We start from the raw sequence: 24,716 nt of genomic DNA on the forward strand, positions 1-24,716 counted from the left end.
GATGGTATGACATCAGACAGAAGTGTCTATCCCTGCACCAGATTTCTCATCCACCCTGATCCTAGCCTGGCTAAGCTTACACCATATACAGGATTAGTAAAGCTGGATCTCCATGTGCTGCTGCATCTTACTGCCATGATGCAACATATTCTCCCCTAGACATCAAGCTATACTCACACAGCTAAAAGACGCTGCATATTATATACAGGTGAAACTCGAAAAATTAGAATATCGTGCAAAGTTCATTTATTTCAGTAATGCAACTTAAAAGGTGAAACTAAAATTTGAGATAGACTCATTACCAGTGATGGCCAGTTCGCAGTGTTCACGACGAACACATGCGATCTGCCATCTTTATTCCCAAGTCCGGCGATGCAGAGGTAAGTCCTTACCTGTGCCTGCGCCGCTCTGAAACACATGCGGTCACCGGGAGCAGGCAGTTCTGAGAACAGCCCGATGAAGGCCCCCGTGGCTGTTCTCGGAACTGCCTACGCCCGCTGACCGCACTTGTTTTCAGACCGCCTCGCGCACAGGTAAGGGTAAGGGCTTACCTGTGCCTCGCCGGACTTGTGAAAAAAGATGGCAGCCCGCGTGTGTTCGCGGGCGAACAATGCGAACTGGCCATCACTGGTCTTGGATAACCCCTTTAAGGCCAGGTTCACAATTGCATCGGTTTCTCTTGAAGAACCTGTAAATAGCCGGACAAAAGCTAAACGTCCAGTAAAACGCTGGGCTGCCTGACAGAAACCCAAATGGACCACAGTCCAGCCGCTCTTTTCTGTTATTTGACAGAAACGTTTGTTGTTCTGCTCCTATAAGGGAACAGAACGCTGAAAATAACAGCAATGTGAACGAAGCCTTAGTAGGTCCCAGTTATGGGACATTTTTAGTCCCCATTTTCGAAGTGAAAGAATAAAAAACGTAATCCACTTTTGCTCAACGTTACGAAAAATGCAGCAATTGATCTCCTTTCATGCCTCTTATTAACCCGTTGGCAGCCAGCAGCATTTTCTCTTGATCCCTGGGCTCAGGTTGAAGTGTTTCCAGTGACATCAGAGTTTCAGGTTCGCTCTCCCAGTCCCTCCCCCCTCAGTAATTGGATGGGAAACGTAAACCCTGCCAGTTACCTTTCTGGTCAGAGCAGTGCTGCTGGCAGAGTAGGGGAAACTGTGAGGGTTTGCTTTGGACTGAGCCCAGATGAAGCAGGGTGCAGTGGAGTCAATGTGGCTGTGCCTTGTTCTCCTGGGATCTCGCAGGATCCAGACGGACGGTCGCTGAGCCTCACTAGGTGCTCACCTTCAGGTAAGGGAAGCTGTTGCTAAGATCCTCTGTTAATAGCAGCAAAGTATTTCAAGTCCACAAATGGCTGCCGGTCTCAGAGACAGTGTGCTTGTGTGACATTGTTTTCATGGGATTTTGCTCTTTAGACGCCTTATTGCATGCTTTTGGGGGGTTTTCTCGGTGGTTAACCCTTTATCAGCTGGATGAAGAGGTGCTATCCTTTAATATAGAAATACAGGTCAGATACGACAGCGCAGGTAGTGCTCATACCTGCCCCCTCGAAAACTGACAGCTGGATTTGGGGGTCACTGGTGCAAAGTGATGCTTGTCTGTATACATGGTGCTGGCACACATCTGGATGAGGCGTGTACATATGGAGGGAGACCGCATGTATACTTCTGCCTCTTTCATTACCATCGTCATTGTTTCTGTGTACTATATGTGCTTTTAATTTGGTCCTAATTGTACCAAACTAGACCCACCCCACGTCAGGCTTATAGGATGTGCTATTATATGCGTAGTGTAATAACGGTAGCATAAAATATGTTGTGTAATACCGTATAAAGCGGTTTGAGGTTTGGAGGTGGAACATATGGAAAGTTTGTACTGCGCACCTTCAGGGTGATCTCTGTGTAGCCAGGGTAAAGCAAAAGTGGCTTGAAAGGGTTTGTTCGTAAATTGACATCAGTGTACGTTTATATTGGAAATACCGCCCGGTCACCACTGTTCAAAGGTCGCAGTGATGCGTCATCTTGTGCCATCATGGCCATATCGTCATGTCATGTCTCCCAGTAGTGTGACCACATTGTCCAGTGCTATAGTGTATGTGGATTAAAAAACAAGTATTGCCACCGTAAAGTGGGGCCAGGGTAAACATTCGCCTTAGTGTATTTTACGTTTTCTGTTTTTGGTAGATGGGGCTGTTATTAGATCATGGTATGTAATGCGTCTTTCCTTTGCATAGAAGAATATGAATGACAAGTGACACTCTGCACACACAAGAGACACTTGCATGCTGTATTCTATAAGTATCCAGTCTTATTTCAGTTATACAATGTACAGGACTGCCATCACCCCATTTCACACGAGCGATACGGATTGTGTCTAGTCTGTTCAAGGAAAAACGGATGGTTTTGCAAACAAGTTCAATCCGTTTTTTCAACCACTGCATACAATGTGTACGTTTTTCCCGTCCGGATTTATGTACATAAAGAATAACAATCTCCTAGCGATCATCAGTGAAAAACGCATTGCATCCGGAGGCCTTCCGTTTTTTTTTAATGTAAGCCCCATTCACTCTATGGAGCCAGAGCTGTGTAAAAAACACACAATATAGAACATTATTTTTTTGTCCTGAACGCAGAGATGATGGGTGAAAAACATACACATACCCATTGAAATGAATGGGTCAGGATTCAGACGCAACGCATCTGGATGGAAAACTCGCTCGTGTGAAAGGGCTCTAAAGCACACATTGCAGATTACTTGCGGTTTTTCCGTGCAGAGTTTCATGCAGAAAAACCGTATTAGTACCAGCAAAGTGAATGAGAGTTGCCAAATCTCATGTACACATTTCATATTTAGTACGTGTGGAAACTGGCCTGAAGTGTGGATTTTCAAATCCACGGCATGTCAATTGTTTGTGTGAATTTCACCCTCCACAATGCACAAAGTTAGATCAGGAGCAAATCCAAAAGTAAGGGCTAATGCACAGGACTTTTTGAGTAGGTGTCCAATCCGTATTTTTTGATCGCGTGCAGATCCATCCATTTCTATGGGGGGGAAAAAATGCGGACAACGAATGTCATCTGCAAATAATAGAATATGTTCTATTCTTGTCCATTTTGCAGACAATATAAGGCACTTCTTTTGGAAAAATGTGGCATGTGCATGCCCAGTGTCCATATTTTGTGGATCCACAGCTTGAGGGCTGCAAAATACATACGGTCGTGTGCATGAGGCCTAAGGCCTAGTTCACGTGTCAGTGTTCACTCAGTGATTTTTATCAGTGATTCTGAGCCAAAACCAGGATTGACTTAAAGGGGTTCTGCACTTTCATTTAACTGATGATCTATCCTCTGGATAGCTCATCAGCTTCTGATCGGCGGGGGTCCGACACCCAGGACCCCCGCCGTTCAGCTGTTTGAGAAGGCAGCGGCGCTCCAGCAGCGCTGCGGCCTTCTCACTGTTTACCGCCGGGCCGCCGGCCCACTGACGTCACGACTAGTATCAACTAGCGTGGGCGGGGCTAAGCTCCATTCAAGTGAACAGAGCTTAGCCCCGCCCACGCTAGTTGATACTAATCGTGACGACAGTGGCCCGGCGGTAAACAGTGAGAAGGCCGCGGCGCTGCTGGAGCGCCGCTGCCTTCTCAAACAGCTGATCGGCGGGGGTCCCGGGTGTCGGACCCCCGCCGGTCAGATGCTGATGATCTATCCAGAGGATAGATCATCAGTTAAAACAAACTGCAGAACCCCTTTAGGCTCCATTCACACGTCCACAATTTCGTACTGAATTGCGGACCCATTCATTCCTATGGGGCAGCACGATGTGCTAACCGGACACGGGATTGCGGATCCGCACTTCCGGGTCCGCACTTCCGGGTCCGCACTTCCATTCTGCAAAAAAATAGAACGTCCTATTCTTGTCCGCAATTGCGGACAAGAACAGGCATATTCTATTAGTGCCGGCAATGTGCGGTCCGCTTTCCAAGTTTTGCGGCTCCGTTTATCCGCAAATCACATTGCGGACATGTGAATGGAGCCTTAAGGCCTCTTCCACATTTCCGTTTTTCACTGATGTTTGCTGTCCACATTTTCCTTGGACGGCACACGTACCCATTGATTTAAATGTGTCTGTTCACATTTCAGTATTTTTTACTGACCGTGGGTCAGTAAAAAAAAATCACACAGACGTGCACTATTTTGATCCGTGATTCGGACCAAGCACGCACATAGACGTCTATGGGTCAGTGAAAATCACGGACACACCACGGATGGCATCAGTGGTGCGTCATTTTTCGCTGAAGACTGATAGAAGATTATTTGGAAATTCATTTTCAGCTGAGCAACGTCAGTGAATTACGGATGACACACAAATGGTAAAAATGGACACACGGACCAACCATAGTTCCTTCATGGACATCTTCACGGATGACAGGTGTATTTTTTTTTTCACAGATGTGTCACTGACACGGAAATGTGGACAAGGCCTAAGGTGATTGTGAGCATAAACCAGTAGTGAAGCCTATACAGAGATAGGCCTCCTGCACACGACCGTTTTTTTTCCCCCGTTTACTGGCCGTTTTTTGCGTTCTGTATACGGAACCATTCATTTCAATGGTTACGCAAAAAAAACTGAATGTACTCCGTATGCATTCCGTTTCCGTATTTCCGTTTTTTTTCTGTTCCGTTTAAAGATAGAACATGTCCTATTATTGCCCGAAAATCATGTTCCGTCGTTTCATTCAAGTCAATGGGTCCGCAAAAAAACGGAACACATACGGAAATGCATTTTTTGCGGACCCATCTATTGAAAATGTTATGCTCAGCCCAATTTTATCTATGTAATTACTGTATACTGTATATGCCATATGGAAAAACGGAAACACAACGGAAACAAAAAAACGTAACAACGGATCCGTGAAAACGGACCGCAAAACACTGAAATAGCCATATGGTCGTGTGCAGGAGGCCATAAGCTGAAAGGGAAGATCTGCACCTGTTCTGTGTTTAGAGCCACACCTGGTTTTGGCTCACAATCCTTGATAGAAATCACTGACCAAACAATGAAATGTGAACTAGGCCTCAGCCTTCCTTCACAGTCTCTGTTTGGTCAGTGATTGTGAGCCAAAACCAGGCAAGGAGGCGGCACAGTATATTACGGCAAATCCAGAGTGTTTTCCAGTACCAGAAAATTGAATGAGGTTTTAGGAAATCTCATCCACACGCTGCAAAAAAAAGTCCCATGTGGCCTTACCCTTAGGCCTCATGCACACAACCATGTCCGCATTTCAATCCAGAAATCACGGATCCACAACATATGGACACCTTCCATGTGTATTCCGCATTTTTCGTATCAATAGAAATGACTCTTCTTGTCATAACAGCAACATGGATTCACAAAAAATACAGATGTGTCAGAGACCCCATAGAGATTAACGGGTCAGTGCGCTAGCCACAAAATATGCAGATAACAAACGGATGAAAAATATGGTTGTGTGCATGAGGCCCTAGAAAGAAGCTTTCATACATGGTATAAAAATGCACCAAAAAATACGTGACACTAAGGCCTCCTGCTCACAAACCCGTAGTTTCGGTCCGAATCAGATCCGCATTTTTTGTATGTTCACGTGAAAGATTGTCCCATCGGTAAAATGTGCCTCAGATTTGCGTTGTTCATGCTGCAGATTAGCCCCCTTAATGGGGCTAATCGACATGTGGCTACCCAGTGCAGTTTTCGTAGCAAGAATTGTCCTTTCTTTGTTTTTGCCACGATGCGGATTCCAATCCGTGTGCAGATAATCCTGCGCTGTATGATCTATCACACGGATTCCCATTTAAATGAATGAGTTAATTAGTGTATGTTATACTTCCGCACTGTGAGAATACCCTAAACCAGTGAATGGATAAACTATGTTGAGTATGGCACGCCAGGCCATGTTATCGTCATCTTCAGGAACAGGTGTACTGTTGGTTTTTCGTTCCTTGGGTGTGTGTATGAAGCGTGACATATGAGACTGCAGCCTGACAAGGGAATGTATCTCTGGTTCTCTGGTAACACTTGGATGAAGCAGTATATGTGCCAGTTGTCAGGCGTGCATTTAGCAATGAAATCATCTACCATGATGTGTTATGAGAGAGGACCAAAATCTCCTGCCATTTTGATGCAATTCAAAACTAGATATGTGCAGATTTTCTTGTGGAAATCTGATCCACTTTGCTGCTACTGTAAGGCTGGGTTCACACTTGAGCGTTTAACAGCGCGTTCAAACGCGCTGTAAAACGCTCAACACATGAAAACCAATGCTTCCCTATGGCGCTGGTTCTCACTTGAGCGTTTTAAAGCGCATTTGAACGCGCTGAAAAACGCCCTACGCTTCTTTGGGGCGTTTTGTCGCACGTTTGCAGCCATAGGACACTGCTGTTAATCACACAAACGCGCGTAATACGCGCGTTGACTATGGACAAAAACGCGCGACACAAACGCGCGTTGAACACGCATATCAAATACGCTCAGGTCTGAACCCAGCCTAAACCCTTCAGATTTTCCACATGCAAATCCCATGCAGGAAAATCCACAATGAATATGCCACGGTCCACCGCACCCGTAGGGCACTTTCATACACTTGGGCCTTTTTCGGGTGTTCTTAACTGGATTTTTATGTGGCCAGATGTTGAAGTCTGTTGAGTGTTATCAACTGTACTACATGCAAAGCATTTTTAGGGTGTATTTTTGAATTCTGTTTAATGCCTCGGATCTCACAGATCTGGTGTTTTCGGTCGTCTACTACACTGTCGGATTACCATTGATGGCAATGGGTCCAGTGGTGATTCTGCTAATTTCCGGCTGGAAGGAAACGGTGAGATCCAGCAGGCTGCTCTGTGCTGGAACAGCCTGCCAAATCCACCAACTGAGATGTGAATGAGGCCTAAGGCCCCTTGCAGACAAGCGTAAGCGGATTAGGTCCGGATGCGTTGCGGATGTGTTCAGTGAAAAATGTGATTTTTCAAGCAAGTTCATTCAGTCTGGTCTGCGATTGCGTTCATTTTTTTTCAGCGCAGGTGCATGCGCATTGATGTGATTTTTCAAGTAAGTTCATTCAGTCTGGTCTGCGATTGCGTTCATTTTTTTCAGCGCAGGTGCATGCGCATTGATTAAAAAACACGCAATTTTCACGGATGCCCATTCACTTCTATGGGGGCAGCATTGCGTGAAAAATGCAGAATATAGAACATGCTGCGATTTTCACGCAACGGTGATGTGTGGAAAACAATGCTCATGTACACAAAACCATTGAAATAAATGGGTTCGCATCACTCATTGCACCCACGCGGAATACTCTCTCGTGTCAAAGGGGCCAAGCAAGTGCGGATGCGGTGTGATTTTCACGCATGGTTGCTAGGAGATGATAGGGATGAGAAAGCCCGGACCCCATTAAAGTCTATTCACTGTATTATTTTCCCTTATAACATGGTTATAAGGGAAAATAATAGCATTCTGAATACAGAATGCATAGTAAAATGTGCCTAGGGGGTTAAAAATAAAATAAAAATTAACTCCCCTCATCTACTTGATTGCACAGCTGGCATCGTCTTCTTTCTTCTTCTTTGAGGATCTGCAAAAGGACCTTTGCTGATTCTTCTATCTTCATTCAGCAGGACCTGCGCTGACGTCACCAGGCTCACCACGTGGTGAGCGCAATGACATCATCAAAGGTCCTTTTGCAGGTCCTGAAAGAAGAAGAAAGAAGACTATGCCGGCTGCGCGATCAAGTGGATGAGGTGAGTAATGTTTTTATTATTTTTTAACCCTCAATTGACATTATACTTAGCATTCTGTATTAAAGAATGCTATTATTTTCCATTATAACTATGTTATAATGGAAAATAATAAAATCTACAGAACAGGGTAACACATTGATTTTGTTTCTCACGCGCATGCAAAACGCATTGCACTCGCGCGGAAAAAACTGAACATCGTAACGCAATCGCAGACAAAACTGACTGCAATTGCGTGCCTACTCGCGCGGGTTTCCCGCAATGCACCCTGAACGCATTCGTCCCTCACCCTCGACGCCCGTGTGAAGGAGGCCTAATAGAGATTTAGAAATACAGCACACTCTAGGTATGGTGTTTTTCCAACATTTTTCCTATAGGCATTTTTATGGAACTTGAAGAAACATCAGAACAATGCATTTTTACAGTTTTAGATGGGGAGGGGGGGGTGGAATATGCCATTAAAACAGGTAAAAAAAAAACAAAAAAAAAAAACTGCTATCGAATAAATCGTGTGAAGAAAGACTTAAAGAAAAGGTCACCTACAGTTTTTCTACCAGTTAAAACCAGATAGCCCATATCTCTTTTTTTTCTAATCTGTTTTTATTTTTTGATTGTAGATTTTTGTATTTCTGAATAATATTAATGGGGCAGCGATCTTGCCTGAGCTGTTCTTAACAGCATTTAGAGAGATGCTTTACAGCAGCCACCATGGGTCATAGGCACAATGGACAGGAGGGGACCTCATTATATGGGATAGTTTTCTAGGTTTGCTCTATGAGCTGTGCAGAGGTCAGGAGGCAGTAGATGACACAGGCACCACCAATCTATCTACATATGTGATAGCGGTCATTGTAATCCTGCCTATAATGATAAGCAGATAATTGCAGTAAATTGATCTGTACACACCAATAAGCGGTGCCTATTATTAGGCTTAGTGGCCAGTGCGAAAATTGCAAGAAAAGTTTTTTTTTTTTTTTATATAGATTTCAAGGCTCAGACTATATGCGACTTTTCCCCACTCACGCCAGGTCTAAAATTGTGGGTGGGAAAGGGGAAGGACCGGCAGGCCCGTCTCATTTGGATGCGCCAAAGTTATGGAGAGGCTTGTGCCTCTACATAATACATAACTTTGGCGGATCCTCCGCCAGCTATGGGGCTTTATTAAGACTGTCATCTAAAACGCCGGTCTTAATAAATGTGTCCCATTATTTTAACAATAGGTCATTTTCTGAGGACATATTCCCTTTAAGCAGTTAATTTGCATTCCGTTTTGTTGCGCTCCCATTGCGGACAGAATAACGCTGCAAGCAGCGTTTTTCTGTCCGCGATGTGGTGCGGAGCAAGACGGATCCATCCTGACACACAATGTAAGTCAATGGGGACGTTTCCGTTTTCTCTTCCAATGGTGTTCATGACGGATACATCATGGCTATAGAAGACATAATACAACCGGATCCCCTCATGATGGATGTAGACAGTTGTATTATGGTAACAGAAGCGCAACAGATTTACACTCCAGAATTGTGGCAGAAAATGGTGTGTCTCACAAAGCTCTGCACATTTCTGCTAAGCCCTGCCCCTTTGTTGAGCATGTCAGGGAATAAGTGTAGGAACCCTATATGTATCAATTTGTGCCACCTTTTAGACAGATATTTGGAGCAGACACATTTAGTAAATCTGGACCAAGTGTTTTGTTTGGGCCAAAAACACTGTATCCACATGTCACAATAAAGTCTGTAGTGAAATAAAATTGATGTACTGTAATCTTAAAGGATAACTGTTGTTTTTTTATTTATTTTTTTGGAGTATTGGGTTGTGGTGATTAATATCTCCTTGGTGGCCCTATTTCAACTTTTCATTGTGTATTCAATTACCCCTTAATTCCACATTTTTGTTCCCTGTATAGCCTACTTTTACCTGTGCTTAAAATAGGGTTGCTAGACATGGTCCGTCTATCTGTTGAAGGACGGAGGACGCAGAAGCAGGCTGCGTGCAAGGTCACATTACTGACAGCCAGGGATTGTAAGTAAATGATTAAAGCCAGGTCCTCCCCAGCAGCTGATAACAGTGCCTGGGCTGTGTGCACTTCTCCCTGTCACTGCACTTGGCAGACGCTCCCTCACTCAGCAGAGCTGGAGAATGCAGAGTTGAAGCAGCGCAGACCAGGGAAGGGAGATCTGCCATCTGCTCAGTGTATAAATGAAAGCAACATGTGGTAAGAGGACCCCTTTGTGCTGCAGGAGATTAACCCTTTAGGGGGAGGGCTCTGGTTACTGACACTTTTGGGGGGCGGCCATCTTAACTGAATAGTGAAATTGCAGTTTTATGCAGACTGGTTGCTAAGGGCTGAATCTTATTAAATATGGGGTAAGTCAGTCTAATAGTAACTGATTCTGGAATATCATATTATTAGTAAGTACATATATGAAATTTGAAATTAGGGTTTAAGTGTGACAGTTATCCTTTAATTAAAACCCCTTCAAGAATTTATGTCTGTAACAAATAAAGGTACGTCACAGATTTGGATTCCTCATCAAGTTGTCTATCAGATATATATTTCACATGCACCTCTTCCCATTTGAAAATATTGACTTGGTTCCAAGATGGCATGTTCAAAATGGCCTCTGTGATGGACACCGCCCCTCCAGTGGTGAGACCGGTACCTATAGGACATATCCTAGTGATATGCCCCCATTGTCTGAGATGAGACAACCCCTTTAATGCCTCACTTGTGGAATCCGAGAATCTGTATGTGAATTCACCCTGAAGTGGTGATAGGTATGGAGTAAAGTTTTAGGGCACATTTGAGACACATTAATAAGTCTGCCCTACTGCATCATTTCTACAAGAGGTTATGAGAATCTTACCTTTGTTTTAAATGTCTGGGAAAGCGCAGCAGACTTAACTTTTCTATACAGAGGGTCACCGCAAAAAAAACAACATATGCCACTGTATACCTACATATACCTCTGTTCCTGACGAATGCCACAGATGAGGCAGACCACACATGGCCATGTGAATGCAGGCGTAATCTCGGTATCATTGAGCAGCAGACAACCTGACACAGGTGCAAGGCTTTTTAACCTTGCGTAAGCTCACTCATGTGTTAGTCTGACATGATTTGGATATTTAGTTCTTCCAGTAAAGTAAATGTTCCAATTCACTGACAGCAAATTCCCAAACTGCATGTGGTCATCAATAGCTGATTGGTGGACTCCAAAAACTCGTACCTATCAACAGTTGGAAGGGGCTGGGGCCTCTTTCCCGGCCTGTGATGTCAAGTCCATCGTTCACGTGGCCTTTGTGCTTCTCAGTCTTATTCAAGTGAATGAGCCTGAGCTGCAATAACAGCTGTGCTTGTTATACTATGGGTGTTCTGAAAATAGCTGAGCAAGCGCATTTAGCTATTTCCTGGAGTCCCACAGAAGTGAATGGAGATTGCACTACCACACCTCTCCTTTCTCCTCTAAGGGACTGCTGGAAATATCCAAGCCAGCATGCGGCCATATTTGAAGTTCCTATAGAAGTGGAGGTTTGCCAAGCTTGCGCATGGAGCTCTTCTTCACTTTGGAGGGCCCATTCTGAAATAAGAGTGGGACCAGAGGTGGGACCCAAACCTATGTGACATTGATTGCACATCCTAACTATATGCCACCAATGTCTGAGATGAGAGAACAACTTTAAGTAAAAAGTAGAGTACAGTTGTATATACTTTGTGTGTGATACTCAGATTATTTTTGGCCCTGTGCAGACAGAAGTCTTCACCTATGTCTGCAGATGTATACTTCTAAAGTATGCAAAAAAATGTGGTGTGAACAGTTTTTCTGTGTCTCATCTCCAGACAATGGTGGAGTGAAAGTGGTGTTACAAGGAAGTTCTTCGGGCTCCTTTGTGGTGGTAAATGCCAGGCTTTCATTTCTCATGATTTGTTTAAGCCTTCCATGGAATAAAACCTTCCACCTCCACCCCTACATTCCATCCATTGGGCTGACTATATTGATTGGACTGTGGTCAAATGGCCAATAAATCTGTCATCTGTTCCACAGCAGTGTTCAGAAGGTCAGATCTCTGACCGATCATAGACGGTGACTGAAGCCAGTTATCTGGGGAGGAAAACCCGTACATGGTATTATATTCTGGAAAGCATACTAGAAACACTTATCAGATTCTTTACAATAAGCGAATAAGAAAAACCTAGCTGAGATTTAAATAAAGTAGTTTATAGGATGATCCATTCTAGTATAGTGGGTGCAAAGGTAGTAGCTGTGAAAGTGCTAAGGTGCCTAAGGGCCTCTCAGCCACACTGTTCAAATTTTACAATGGGGTCCAGGAGCACCAAGTTAAGCAAATTATCATATCACCCTAAAATTATTGCAGTTGTTTTGTCCCTCTACACCATCTTCATCATTGTGCTTGTATTGTACCTCTTACATTTAGTAATCACGTTCCCCTGTTTGTACTCTGCTTTTCCCTATGTGTCTGAGTATAGTAGCTTCAGCTGGTTTGCTGGCTTTTACTGTGTCTTATTTCCTCTGCCACACATATGGACATAGTTATAATAAGAATGAGTGTATCCGCTTAGATTTCACCGCACTATAGTCTGGCCTTGTGTAAAATAAACCTCTGTTTTATAGCAGGTCCTCAGATTTCATACCCGCCCTTGATTGGCATGTCTGCTGAACAAGTGTCCATGTGGTACAGCAAAGCTCCTACATTCTGATGCACTGATTAAGAATTCCAGGCTCTGCAATAATGTGCCTTTTTATTATGCCTCAGCATAATGGCCAGTCCTAGGCGTGCTTCAAATCACTGGTAGATTTATATGGCAAAAGCCTCTTTTAGAAAACATTCGCTGCTAAATTCCTAAGCTCCTGACTGCCACTATAGTTTGCTATAGCTGCTGCTATTTTAATAGAACGTCCTTTTAGAAGGTTTTTATCTATATAAAGCATTGGAGCTGGGTTGGTGTAGAACTTTATAGGCTCTTTTTATTACAGTGTAAGTTTCTTTATGCAAGCCTCCAGTTCAAGAATAAAATTCACATTAACTGGGGAACGAACAGAACACTTTACACGGTGACGTCCTTTTCATCTTTTTAGTTACAGATCCACTAATTCTCAGGCTCCTCTTCTACCATTCAAGGTGGCCACACAGCTTCTCAGGCTGCTTAATGTACACTGTGCATCAGTAGCCCAAGACACTTCCTACTAGTCCAGCCCTGGTCTTGGATTGGCCAGCACGGTTCACATGAGCAGTGATGGGCCTGATGGCCAATCCAAGGGCAGCCAGAAGTGTCTTGGACTACCAAAAATAACAGTGAGCGTTACACAGCCTGAGAAGTGGTCTTCAATGGCAAAACATGAGCCCAGGAGTTGACAGATCTGTAGCTAAAAGCTGAAAATGAGGTCACCATGTTGGTGTTCTGCTTCTTCCCCAGTTAATGTTTTTTTTTTCTTGACCTGGAAAGTCCTTTTTAGGGTCCATTCACACATCCGTGGAATGGGTCCGCATCCGTTCCGCAATATCCGGTACGGGTGCAGACCCATTCATTCTCAATGGGGCAGGAATGGAAGCGGAGAGCTTTCCGCATCCGCATTTCCAGCGCGCGGCATCGATCTTCCGGTCCGCAGCTCCGGAAAAAAATAGAACATGTCCTATTCCTGTCTGCAATTGCGGACTAGAATAGGCAGTTCTGTGGGGGTGCCGGCCGGGTGTATTGCGGATCCGCAATACACCACGGACGTGTGAATGGACCCTAAGAATCCTCAGTACATGTATGCCAATTACTGTATAATGCCTTATTCACACATCACTGATTGTGAGCCAAAACCATAAGATATAATGGAAATATCTGCACCTGTTCTGTTTAGAGCAGCACCTGGTTTTGGCTCACAATCACTGATGGAAATCACTGACCAATATACTGACTGTGTGAATGAGGCTTAAAGGGGTACTCCCATCAGATACAATGGGGGCATATCGCTAAGTTGAAAACGGCCGTGTGACAGATTTTTATTATTTATTTTTTTACGGCCATTTTTAGAACAATTGCAGTCTATGGGGGGTATTCATATGGTCATTTCTTTTTAATTGTCCGTGACTCTTTCTCTCCAAAAAACAGGACATATCCTTATTTTAGGCATTTTCTTGGCCAGAAAGACCCCATTGAAGGCAGTGAGCGCGTTTTTAATGGCCGTTTAGACTGAAGCAAACCTGTCTAACGCCCGTTAAATGGGTATATGGCGGTGCAGAAGGCAGGGAGGAAAAAAAATTGTCACCCCACCGAAGGCATGCATGGGAACACTTGCACGGCACTGGAGGAAGCAGGACCTGACTCCCCCCAGTGTCCTGACATCACATGGTCCCGCTGGGAGAGTAAGGTTCTGCTGCCCCTAGTGCAGAGCACGTTTTCCACAAGTGACTGTGGTGAGGTGGGCATTTTATTTTTATTTGTTTTCATTTGTTGGCTGTATCTCTATTGGGAGCACAACTGGGGCACTATGGGGGCCATTATGACTGTTGAGCACTACAGAGCACATTATTTATTCTGGGTCACTATGGAGTGCATTATATATAGTGAGGAACAGAAGTATTTGAACACCCTGCGATTTTGCAAGTTCTCCCACTTAGAAATCACGGAGGGGTCTGAAATTCACATTGTAGGTGCATTCCAACTCTGAGAGACAGAATAAAAAAAAATTCAGGAAATCACATTGTATGATTTTTATTTGTCTTGCGCTTCTGAACATAGGTATTTGAACACCTGAGAAAATCTGTGTTAATATTTGGTACAGAAGCCTTTGTTTGCAATTAGAAGTCAAAAGTTTCCTGTAGTTCTTGACCAGGTTTGCACACACTGCAACAGGGATTTTGGCCTACTCCTCCACACGGATCTCCTCTAGATATGTCAGGTTTCGGGGCTGTCGCTGAGCAACATGGAGTTTCAGCTCCCTCCAAAGATGTTCTATTGGATTTAGGTTTGGAGACTGGCTAGGCCACTCCAGAACCTTGATATGCTTCTTACAGAGCCACTCCTTGGTTATCCTGGCTATGTGCTTCGGGTCGTTGTCATGTTGGAAGACCCAGCCACGACCCATCTTCAATGCTCTGACTGAGGGAAGGAGGTTGTTGCTCAAAATCTCACAATAAATGGCCCCATTCATCCTCTCCTTTGTTACAGTGCAGTCGTCCTGTCCCCTTCACAGAAAAGCACTCCCAAAGCATGATGTTACCACCCCCATGCTTCACAGTAGGGATGGTGTTCTTGGGATGCAACTCATCCTTTTTTTTCTTCCAAACACGACAAGTGAAGTTTAGACCAAAAAGTTCTACTTTGGTCTCATCTGACCACATGACTTTCTCCCATGCCTCCTCTGGATCATCCAGATGGTCATTGGCAAATTTCAGACGGGCCTGGACATGTGATGACTTGATCAGGGGAACCTTCCGTGCAATACATGATTTGAAACCATGACGGCGTAGTGTTCTACCGACAGTGACCTTTGAAACTGTGGTCCCAGCTCTCTTCATGTCATTAACCAGCTCCTCCCTTGTAGTTCTGGACTGATTCCTCCCCTTTCTTATCATCAGTGATACCCCACGAGATGAGATCTTGAATGGATCACCAGTCCGAGGTAGACTGACAGTCATCTTTAGCCTCTTCCATTTTCTAACAGTTGATCCAACAGTTGATCTATTTTCACCAAGCTGCTTGGCAATTGCCCCGTAGCCCTTTCCAGCCTTGTGGAGGTCCACAATTTTGTCTCTGGTGTCTATTGACAGCTCTTTGGCCTTGCCCATGGTAGTAGTTGGCGTCTGACTGTGGGATGGACAGGGGTCTTTAAAGAGCTCAGACAGCTGCGACTAAGGCTACTTTCACACTAGCGTTCGGGTGTCCGCTCGTGCACTCCGTTTGAAGGGGCTCACGAGCGGCCCCGAACGCATCCGTCTGGCCCCAATGCATTCTCAGTGGAGGCGGATCCACTGAGAATGCATCCGCCTGCCAGCGTTCAGCCTCCGCTCCGCTCAGTGAGCGGACACCTGAACGCTGCTTGCAGCGTTCGGGTGTCCGCCTGGCCGTGCGGAGGCGAGCGGATCCGTCCACACTTACAATGTAAGTCAATGGGGACGGATCCGCTTGAAGATGACACTATATGGCTCAATCTTCAAGCGGATCCGTTCCCCATTGACTTTCAATGTAAAGTCTGAACGGATCCGCTCAGGCTACTTTCTGACTTAGAAAATTTTCTAAGTAATAATGCAGACGGATCCGTTCTGAACGGATGCACGGATGCAAACGTCTGCATTATCGGAGCGGATCCGTCTGATGAAACATCAGACGGATCCGCTCCGAACGCTAGTGTGAAAGTAGCCTAAGTTAGATTAATGAGTGGAGTAGAGGTGGACTTTTTAAAGGCACAGTAACAGGTCTTTGAGAGCTAGAATTCTTGCTGTTTCTCAGGTGTTCAAATACTTATGTTCAGCAGTGCAGGACAAATTAATTCTTTAAAAATCATACAATGTGATTTCCTTAATTTTTTTTTAATTTTATTTATTTATTCTGTCTCTCAGAGTAGGAATGCACCTACAATGTGAATTTCAGACCCCTCCATTTCTAAGTGAGACAACTTGCAAAATCGCAGGGTTTTCAAATGCTTCTGTTTTTCACTGTATACTGAGAGCACTGTTGTGCGATATAATAAATACTGAGGGCACTACAGAGCGCATTAGTTATTCTGGGGCACTATGGAGGGCATTATGTATACTGAAAGCACTGTGGGGGGATATAATAAATACTGAGGGCACTACAGAGCGCATTAGTTATTCTGGGGCACTATGGAGGGCATTATGTATACTGAAAGCACTGTGGGGGGATATAATAAATACTGAGGGCACTACAGAGCGCATTAGTTATTCTGGGGCACTATGGAGGGCATTATGTATACTGAAAGCACTGTGGGGGGATATAATAAATACTGAGGGCACTACAGAGCGCATTAGTTATTCTGGGGCACTATGGAGGGCATTATGTATACTGAAAGCACTGTGGGGGGATATAATAAATACTGAGGGCACTACAGAGCGCATTAGTTATTCTGGGACACTATGGAGGGCAATATATATACTGAGAGCACTGTAGGGGAATATAATAAATACTGAGGATTTGGCTTTTAAACAAAAGCCAGTGAAATTAATCCGGGCAACATCTGGATGGGATCGATCATGTATTTATTTATTGTTCAACCCATCAGACACCCCGCTTAAGGCTTCTTTAACTGTGTTTGCACTTTAAGTATACTAGAATTCCTATTTATGCACTGTGAAGTCCGTTAGCATTTTCAAACAGTATACTGGTTACCAAGAAAGTATTCTCATACCTGGATATATATCCGTGAATGGCTCTGTCTTCATTACCATTTAAGCAATTCTTGTTTTTTTGAGTTTCAGATCAGTTATGTCAAATTAATTGTAGGTGTAGGATTTCATACAATTGAAAGAAATAATAAAATTAAGTGTGCTAATTTCTAATTTGGTAAGACGAGCAGTGTTTTGCATGGAATTCATGGACTCTCAAAGGTTCTGTGGATACAGTTGAGCATCACTCTGTAGGTAACAATAATAACATTTTATTATAATAAACCTACTGGAAAAAATCCAGTTTGATGCATCCACAAAGGAATACAATGCACAAACTTTCACAAACCGTAGCTACAGTAGGTTTTAAAATATGGGATGTGCTTTTCCTATGCTTTAGTATGCTGCACACGGCATGATAACATCTTTGGGGCAGGGGGTACTTTGATGTAACATGTATGTGTAGGAGGTACATGGTTCAGGAACTATGAGAAGAACATATAAACATTAATGAAGCACAGTCTTCTTGATTATATCCCGTTTTATCCTTTCCTATAACAATTTCTCTCTTAGTAATAGGGAGGAGATGCTTCTGTGATTGAAGCAGAACATTAAAGGACAAGTGACAGGGAGTGCACTCATAGTATATAGTTATGGGTCTAAAGGACAGGTTTATTGCAGGAGGTTCAGTAATACCTAGGGTGCAACTGACACTGATGTCATGTCTAACATATACTTGAGAGTCACTCAGGTCTTAGACAGAAGAGTCGTTCCCACATTTTAAGTCTTGTGACTTTAAAGCATAAAGATACAGATCATGTAAAATAGATGACTAAACAGACCTAAAAGACATTCATTGAGATTGATAAAGTTGATTTGAAATTACCACATGCAATTGGATTTTGGGGAAAAATATTAACAGGAGCCAAACTCTCTTCAAGCGTTAGGCCTGTTTCACACTTAGATAGTAAATACAGTTGAAAAAAGACATAAGTCCATCAAGTTCAACCAAGGAATAGGTGGGGACGTGAATCCCAGAAATAACTTGCGTTGTTAATTCTGGTTTTGAGATCCGGCCGAGGATCTCAAAACCGGTATTAAACGGATCCGTTTTGATCTTGCACATCAGAATGCATCTGTTCCTTTAGGATGTGGTTGTATGAAATCAAAACGTAACAAACCGCATCAGTCACCAAATACATTGAAAGTTAATCGGTTACTGATCCGGTTTCTTAGGATCCTAAAAAAAAAAAAAACAGATCCGTTGCCATTGACTTACATTGTTTTTAGTGATGAATCCAGTTTGTTCTATTTCAATGACCGGACAAAAAACCACAGCTTGCAGGGTCTTGGTGTTCTATCACAAATCGGAATGCTGACGGAGCAGAAGACATCCTGAATGGATCTCTTTCCATTCAGACTGCATTATGACTTAACTGAAACTTTTTTCCAGTTTTGATATACTCTGCTGGATCTCAATACCAGAAAACAACAGCACAAGTGTGGAACAGGCCTTAATGAGTAGGTGCCTGCTCCTCGCGCCTTCTCCTGGGAAGCTCCGCTGGGCTTCATCGATCTCAACATCCAGTCACAGGCCGCAGCAGTGTCTTGCTCCCCTTGCATCATGACAAATGATCACAAGACGCAAGGGGAGTTGGAAACCACTGTGGCCTGTGGTTGGCTGCTGTGGTGTCAAACCGGATGTTCCAGAGGTAAAAAAATAATAAAATATCCCAGGGCGCAAGAAAGCCAACCACAATCCAGTCCAGATGGTAATAGTAAAGATGATGCTTTATTGCAGAAGTGCAATGCATTTCGGGGAGTGGCTCTCCATCAGGTACAAAACACTGCATACAAACTTAACATACAGACAACATATATATACATATAAAAAAAACGCCAAAAGGTAAAGGGGGCGGAGCTAAGGGGGAGGGGTTTATGGAGATGGGTCCCCAGTAGATGCAAACTGGTAAAATGAATGGGGTAGATTTAATTACCAGGGTAATGACATTGGTGGCGTGGTGAGGCCAGAACAACGTTGTTACTAAAATGTGATCGTGAATAAGTTGCCGTGCTTCTGAGCACATGAGCACCAGACAGCCGGATGTTGACATAGATGGAGGCCAGCAGAGCATGCAGGAGAAGGATCAGAGAGCCGACGTCTGGAAGCAGACAATTCATCATCCATTTACAGGTCCCCCTCCTCTCTATTCTTGCACAACCCCATTTCTTCCATCAGAGTTTTATGACAGCAACAGTATAATGGCAGCAGGTAACAAAGTTTCGGGCCTAATGGTCCTTCTTGAATCTAATACAATAGACTTGCAAACTGACTGTATCAGAACTTATTAGGGAATTACTAGTCAAGGGAACCATACTTGGTCAGAGTGATGTGGCCAACACATGGGTCGTGCTTCTTGGGCCAACCACGGTCGCATGAATCAGCCCTTAAGGCCCCTTTAAGGGCTAACAATCGTTCATAGGAATGCTCGTTAGCGATGATCTGCCTATGTAAAGGTTCCACCGATTACCTAATAATAAGATTATTGTTTGTGCAGACACCTAAATCATCATTTGCCGGCAGCAAATTGTATCGTCTGCTGACGGCAGATAATGAGTCGTTATGGGCAAGAGCGATGGCATTAGCGATCACTCCTCTCCATACTGTGGAGGAGATCACTGCATGTAAATGAAATGGTCACCTCCACTGACGAGTAGGTGATTGTCGGGAAGGAACGCTTCCTTCCTGACTATTGTCTGCTAAATTGTGCAGTGTAAGGCTACTTTCACACTAGCGTTCGGAGCGGATCCGTCTGATGTTTCATCAGACGGATCCGCTCCGATAATGCAGACGTTCGCATCCGTTCAGAACGGATGCGTCTGCATTAAAACTTAGAAAATTTTCTAAGTGTGAAAGTTGTCTGAGCGGATCCGTTCAGACTTTCCATTGTAAGTCAATGGGGAACGGATCCGCTTGAAGATTGAGGCATATGGTGTCATCTTCAAGCGGATCCGCCCCCATTGACTTACATTATAAGTCTGGACGGATCCGCTCGCCTCCGCACGGCCAGGCGGACACCCGAACGCTGCAAGCAGCGTTCAGCTGTCCGCCTGGCCGTGCGGAGGCGAGCGGAGCGGAGGCTGAACGCCGCCAGACTGATGCAGTCTGAGCGGATCCGCATCCATTCAGACTGCATCAGGGCTGGACGGAAGCGTTCTTCTCCGCTCGTGAGCCCCTTCAAACGGAGCTCACGAGCGGACAGCAGAACGCTAGTGTGAAAGTAGCCTAAAGAGGCCTTTAGTCTGAAACATTGCTATCAGCTACCATTATAATGGCACTCTCTTGAAACTGTGGAATATATGGATTAAGTAATTGCAGCAAAATGTCTGGAGTGCTGTTTAGCTTTTATCTCTGTTTTTCAAACCACTCTCAGTATCATTCCTCATGTACACACGTGATTGCTTGTACTGAAAAGTCACCTGAAACTGCAGATATGCTTCCATTTTGGCAGCAAGTACCCAGTAATAAACAAATCACTGTGAATCAAGCATATATTTTTATAAATGTCCTGCAATGTAATCCCTGTTTAGCTTTATGGACTGTAATTTGTTATGGGCAGGACTCCTACCTCATTTATCTTGCAAACAGTGTTTTGGTTGACTGTACCCTGCCGTCATTTGTAAATGTTATTTATTACAATGTGTTACCCAAATATTATGCTATATAAAGTGCTATAGAAATACAATGTTAATTATAATAATAGTAATAGTAAAACAGTAAAAAAAAAAAAAAAAAGTCAGACCTAAACCACAACTGCTAAAACGCTGGAACCTGCTTACCTCCTTTCACCTCTATGTAGAAATTAAATATCAGCCTAGGAAAACAGCCATGACAATGGGGGAGTCGGAGAACATAGTTATTGGCCAAGTATGGTCAGCCCAAGCTTTTCAACAGGAAGCGCAGGATAGATAAGATTAAGCTGATAAATATGTATAACATTTTTTAAACTTGTTTGTTCAACTGTTTTCAGGCAGGAAGGGACTTAAGTAAATTAATCACCCAGAGGTACATCTTTAGTATGGACTGTAACTGTAGATTGCTGTTAAAAAATTAATTATCCTTCATTCATCGTTTAATATGTTCAAATGTCAGCATATTTTTACAGAGTTTTGTTTTTCACTGCCAACTAAGAGTCAAGTCTCAGGTTGTAAAGCCAAATTGGGCCTCATGCACACAAATTCACTTTCAGTCAGCGTCCGATCCACATTTTTTGTGGATTGAATGTGAACCTGTACTTCTCTCTAGGGCTGGCAAAAAATGCGGACAGATTAGGTGTTCTGTCTGTATTTTTGCAGCCGATCCACAAAGTATAGAACATGTGCAACGGGCACCTCCCACTAGGGCCCTCTATGTAATGCGACCCAGGTATAGTAATGCCGAGTGGTATAGTGCGGCCTAAAATGTCCCTTTATGTGTGTCACAGTGCTCCTACCTGGATACGACTGGACCCCAGGCTTTGGCTCCGAAGCAATAAATAGGGGGAATAATTGAGGAATTTGCAAGAAAAATGGAGTCCAGACCTTGTATGTAGTTGAACAGCAGCTTTACTTGAATAAACGGTCATCAGATACAGTCTTTAAACTTTATCTTGGTCCCATTAGTCTTCAGCATTAAACTGGCAGGCAAACTCATCTTTGCTACATCTGTTTCTCTTTGGCTCTGCTGTACTGACAGGCTGGCTGTATAACTCTGCTTCTTCTGTCTGCTGCACCTTTTCTCTGTAGTCTGACTCTTAAGTTATGCCAGGGAACTATGCTCCTGGCTTCTGAGGGTTTAAGCTTTGGCCTCCATGTCTAGCAGAGCTGAAAGTGCTCTGGTTGGCTTGGGCATGTCCATCAGAGACGTGCCCTGCACACATTCCCCAAGCAGGGGATAAGCTAGGACTGACTAGAAACTGGGACCCACCCTTCCTGCAGGAAATAGGACTCGCCCACTTCTCTAAAGGGGGGTTTAGAATGGAATGGGAAGCTCCATTCTACCTAACTGCAGCTCTGCCGTGTTTTCTGCCACCTGCTGGTGAACCAGGCACATTACATGGGAACATAACAGTTACAAACATTAGAAATGCACAGTGTATGGGACCTGAACAAAATACCTAAGATGACGCTTTGTTAGCCCATTGGAGATAGTAGCAGGGTGCAGAAGTGGTAATGCTACTCTGGTGTGTTACATATGTCCTATTCTTGTCCGTTTTGTGGGAAAGTATAGGCATTTCTACAAAGAAGTTGCTGCATGCAGAAGGCCAGTATCCATATTTTCAAGATCCTTGGTGTGCGGACCGCAAAATACATAGGATTGTGTGCACGTAGCCTTAGATAGTTGCATAACTTTCATTAATATGATTTTATTAATATTGCCATTCAGGGTGTATGAAATACAGAGGGGTTACAATTGGGGATGAGCGAACCCGAACTGTATATTTTGGGGTGTCCGTGACACGAACCCGAACATTTTCGTAAAAGTCCGGGTTCGGTGTTCGGCGCTTTCTTGGCGCTTTTTGAAAGGCTGCAAAGCAGCCAATCAACAAGCGTCATACTACTTGCCCCAAGAGGCCATCACAGCCATGCCTACTATTGGCATGGCTGTGATTGGCCAGTGCAGCATGTGACCCAGCCTCTATATAAGCTTGGGTCACGTAGCGCTGCACATCACTCTGCTGTTACAAGTGTAGGGAGAGGTTGCAGCTGCGACGTTAGGGCGAGATTAGGCAGTGATTAACTCCTCCAAAAGACTTCATTCAGTGATCGATCTACAGCTGTGGATCATTGAACTGCTGCTATTCAATTGCTCACTGTTTTTAGGCTGCCCAGAGCGTTTTTCATTCACTTTTTTCTGGGTTGATAGGCAGGCATTTTGTGTCTTGTGGTGCGCCAGCACAAGCTGCCACCAAGTACATTTAACCATCAATAGTGTGGTTATTTTTTGGCTATATCCTACATCAGGGTCAAGCTGTCATCAGGTGCATTTAACCATCAATAGTGTGGTTATTTTTTGGCCATATACTACATCAGGGGCAAGCTGAGCCTGTCACCAAGTGCATTTAACCATCAATAGTGTGGTTATTTTTTGGCTATATCCTACATCAGGGTCAAGCTGAGCCTGTCACCAAGTGCATTTAACCATCAATAGTGTGGTTATTTTTTGGCTATATCCTACATCAGGGTCAAGCTGAGCCTGTCACGAAGTGCATTTAGCCATCAATAGTGTGGTTATTTTTTGGCCATATACTACATCAGGGGCAAGCTGAGCCTGTCACCAAGTACATTTAACCATCAATAGTGTGGTTATTTTTTGGCTATATCCTACATCAGGGTCAAGCTGAGCCTGTCACGAAGTTATTCTCAATAACTTCACACACACACGCTACAGTGCAATTCAAAGTCTAATTCTGTATGTAAACGTATACCTGTCACCCAGCGCCTAAAAAATAGGCCTCAAATTTATATTCATCCAAATCTGTCATTATTGCTTTAGCTGGTCAAGTTATTTAGTGTCCGTCAAAGCACAGTTTTTGTTCTGGGTTGAAATACAATTCCCAATTTTGCAATTCTCTAAATTAGTGGTTTCTGCTGTATCAGGCCTACTTTAAATCTATCCCTAAAAGGGTATATAAGATTGAAGGTGCAGATAGGGTTATTCTCAATAACTTCACACACACGCTACTGTTCAATTCCAAGTCTAATTCTGTGTGTAAACGTATACCTGTCACCCAGCGCCTAAAAAATAGGCCTTAAATTTATATTCAGCTAAATCTGTCATTACTGCTGTGCCTGTATTAGTGTAATACGGTACCTAAATAGATAGCCAGATAGTGTTAGGTGTCTGTAAAAAAAAAAAAAAAGGCCTGAATTTGAATTCAATACATTGGGCCAAATAATATTTTTCTTATTGTGGTGAACGGTAACAATGAGGAAAACATCTAGTAAGGGACGCGGACATAGTCGTGGTGGTGTTAGTGGACCCTCTGGTGCTGGGAGAGGACGTGGCCATTCTGCCACAGCCACACGTCCTAGTGAACCAACTACCTCAGGTCCCAGTAGCCAGCAGAATTTACAGCGATATTTTGTGGGGCCCAATGCCGTTCTAAGGATGATAAGGCCTGAGCAGGTACAGGCATTAGTCAATTGGGTGGCCGACAGTGGATCCAGCACGTTCACATTATCTCCCACCCAGTCTTCTGCAGAAAGCGCACAGATGGCGCCTGAAAACCAAGCCCATCAGTCTGTCACATCACCCCCGTGCATATCAGGGAAACTGTCTGAGCCTCAAGTTATGCAGCAGTCTCTCTTATGCTGTTTGAAGACTCTGCTGGCAGGGTTTCCCAAGGGCATCCAACTAGCCCTTCCCCAGGGGTGGAAGAGATGGAATGAACTAACGCACAACCACTTATGTTTCCTGATGATGAGGACATGGGAATACCACCTCAGCACGTCTCTGATGATGACGAAACACAGGTGCCAACTGCTGCGTCTTTCTGCAGTGTGCAGACTGAACAGGAGGTCAGGGGTCAAGACTGGGTG

At 44.0% G+C, this 24,716-nt stretch overlaps 1 protein-coding gene across 3 annotated transcripts in view; it reads left to right on the plus strand.

Annotated features, from left to right (window-relative positions):
* Window positions 1-1,203: 1,203 nt before the first annotated feature.
* Window positions 1,204-24,716, plus strand: part of SHROOM1 (shroom family member 1) — a 146,958-nt gene continuing 123,445 nt past the window's right edge. For 2 of the 3 annotated variants that reach the window (XM_040405689.1, XM_040405706.1), the window contains exon 1: window positions 1,204-1,302. The gene's annotated coding sequence lies outside the window, so the exon portion shown is untranslated. The remainder of the gene's footprint in view (window positions 1,303-24,716) is intronic. The other variant, XM_040405697.1, reaches the window with a different exon arrangement.

This window comes from Bufo bufo, chromosome 1 (assembly GCF_905171765.1).
Source record: "Bufo bufo chromosome 1, aBufBuf1.1, whole genome shotgun sequence".
Lineage (NCBI taxonomy): Eukaryota > Metazoa > Chordata > Amphibia > Anura > Bufonidae > Bufo > Bufo bufo.